Source organism: Zingiber officinale, chromosome 4B (genome assembly GCF_018446385.1).
Source record: "Zingiber officinale cultivar Zhangliang chromosome 4B, Zo_v1.1, whole genome shotgun sequence".
Lineage (NCBI taxonomy): Eukaryota > Viridiplantae > Streptophyta > Magnoliopsida > Zingiberales > Zingiberaceae > Zingiber > Zingiber officinale.
Genome location: NC_055993.1, coordinates 39,531,304 through 39,533,689, shown reverse-complemented (window position 1 = coordinate 39,533,689; position 2,386 = coordinate 39,531,304). Strand labels below are relative to the sequence as shown.

Genomic DNA, 2,386 nt, shown 5'->3' with positions numbered 1-2,386 from the left:
GTAAGGAAATAACACCTAGCACTAATCATGCGTACAGTACTGAAATAAACAAGAGAATACTATACTAACCAGGACCTGGGTATAAAGACAAGCGGTCCGAGAGGTATAGAAATCATATGCTCAAACATAGTATCAAAAGAATATACAATATATAAAGCAGAAACACAAACACAGCAATAAATGCATCATGCGTATGATGCGACACGGTCACCCCTGACGCTAGTCAACCAACTCACAACAAAAGTGGGACCGAGTGGGTAGGGTCACCGTGCACTCTGCATCACTACTCCCGATGAGTGACCGAGAGGACTGTCGGAGTACATACATACTCCTACCCCAAATCATAAATGGGGAGCTCAGGCTCTCATCTCCCTACACTATGACGGAGGGATCTCTAACGTACACTACCCACGGATCAACTGAGCATCTAAGAGCAAATCGACGCTACGCGCGCTACTCATAAGCGTTACAATGGAGCACCGAACAGTGATGAAACTGGCAATGTGCTCAACAATAATGGAGCAATCTATCACACAGCATGCAATCATGCAAATGGTGCATGCCACTAAGCATGGTAATATACCGAACTAATCTACATACACATATGATGTGCACCATAGTAAATAAATTACATCAAAGTACATTGATCAGATAAGGTATCAAACCTAGGTCCTGAACATGGTGAAACATGGTTATATCACTACCCCTATGAGCATGTGTAATCAGGTACGTAACAACACGAGATGCAAAACAAACCATCAATCAGCAGGTAACAGGTATCGGGTAGTGATTAACCGAAACAAATAAGAGAACATAATTATTGCTACTTGTAAATTTCACCACTATGCATATCAAAGACATAAAGTCAAAAGTACCCGCCTCCGACAAAAGAAAGGTCCAATTCCGACTCCGAGATACTCGTCTCGCGTCAAAGTCCTGTAATACCGAACATACATTTTTATTTAGCTACAAATTAAACGAATAGCCAAATAAAAATCTTTAAGAACAATTTTAGGGAAAACCCCTAAACCATAAATCTCAATCTACCTAAAATAAATCCAACAGTTAATTAATGAACCCTAATTATTCCAAATCTCCGTTTTAAGTGATACTACAGCAGGGATAAATTCTTCCATATTGGCATACTACAATTATCCAACAAACATGAACCAACAATTATATACCAATCATACTAACACATGTAAATCCAAATCCCTACACCTTACCTCAACACTAAGCTTCTCCGGTTGATCACGGCCAGATCGGGCAGCCGCCAAAATTGAGTAGCTGCCGGAAATCGAATGACTGCTCAATTTCAACTGCTGGAAGGAAATCCTGCTAAAACCAAAATGAGTTGCTGGAACCCAAATCATGCAGAGATGTGTCTCTGATCAGAAAGACTAGAAAAGAGTAGAGATGTGCCGGTGAACTCGAACCCTAGCTAAATCTCCACTGCTTGGAAGGAAGGAGGCACCGAGAGGGGCTGTGCGTCAGCGTCGGCACAATGCTCGGGCACAAGAGAGGCCAATGATCCGTTGGCGTCGCTGGGCTAGCCCCGTGCGGAAAGAAGGCTTGGCTAGGGCACGGGGTGGTCGGCGGTGGCATCGGGCTGGCTAGGGCACGGAGGAAACTCGGCCAAGGAGTCTCGGTAGCAGCACAGAGGAAGTCGGAGAGGGCGTCGACACCTAGGGCTCGGCTATGGCCGACCGATTGGGGTGGTGGCAGAGGAGAGGAGGAAGGCGTGCGCGCTGGCGTCGGGTGTGCGGCTCAGGAGAAAAACAAAAATGAAGAAGATGAAAAGGAGGGCTCGGCGGAGGGGTTGTATGTTCGAGGAGGAGTAACTGCCGCCGGCGGTTAGGGCAAGGAGGAGAAGGGAAGGGCGGCGTTGGGATGGCTCGGGTGCGCGAGGGAGAGAAGAAACGGCGAGGAAGAGAGAAAATAAAGAAAAAAAGAAAAAGAAAATAAAAAGAAAAAAAAAGAAAAGAAAATAAAACTTTTCCTCATTAAAACAGGGTAGCCTAAACAGGCCTTCCCGGGGTCCTGTTTTTATCCCCGCTAACTCGTCCCTACGAGCTCCGAAAAATTCCCGAAAAATTTCTAAAAATTCCAGAAAATTCCCTTATTATTATTCTCTTATTTTTCAGTATTTTACATTCTCCCCCACTAATAAAAATTTGGTCCCCAAATTTCGTTATCTACCATCAGCAAGTACTAATAACAGATATAGAATATAAATGCTGAATGGTAAATTAAATCACATACCTCAAGTGAAAAGATGGGGATATCGAGCTCGGATCGTATCCTTGAGCTCCCAAGTAGCCTCCTCATCGGAATGATGCTGCCATCCGACTTTAACCAGCCGAATAGTTTTGTTCCGTAACTGACG

The 2,386-nt window shown here is 44.4% G+C and overlaps 1 long non-coding RNA gene across 1 annotated transcript; it reads right to left on the bottom strand.

Annotated features, from left to right (window-relative positions):
• Positions 1-449: 449 nt before the first annotated feature.
• Positions 450-1,917, bottom strand: LOC121977506. Its single transcript, XR_006110881.1, has 3 exons — positions 1,437-1,917; positions 1,227-1,335; positions 450-936 (listed from the first exon to the last, which is right to left on the bottom strand). It is a non-coding gene; the product is annotated as an uncharacterized LOC121977506 (long non-coding RNA).
• Between the last annotated feature and the right edge of the window lie 469 nt (positions 1,918-2,386).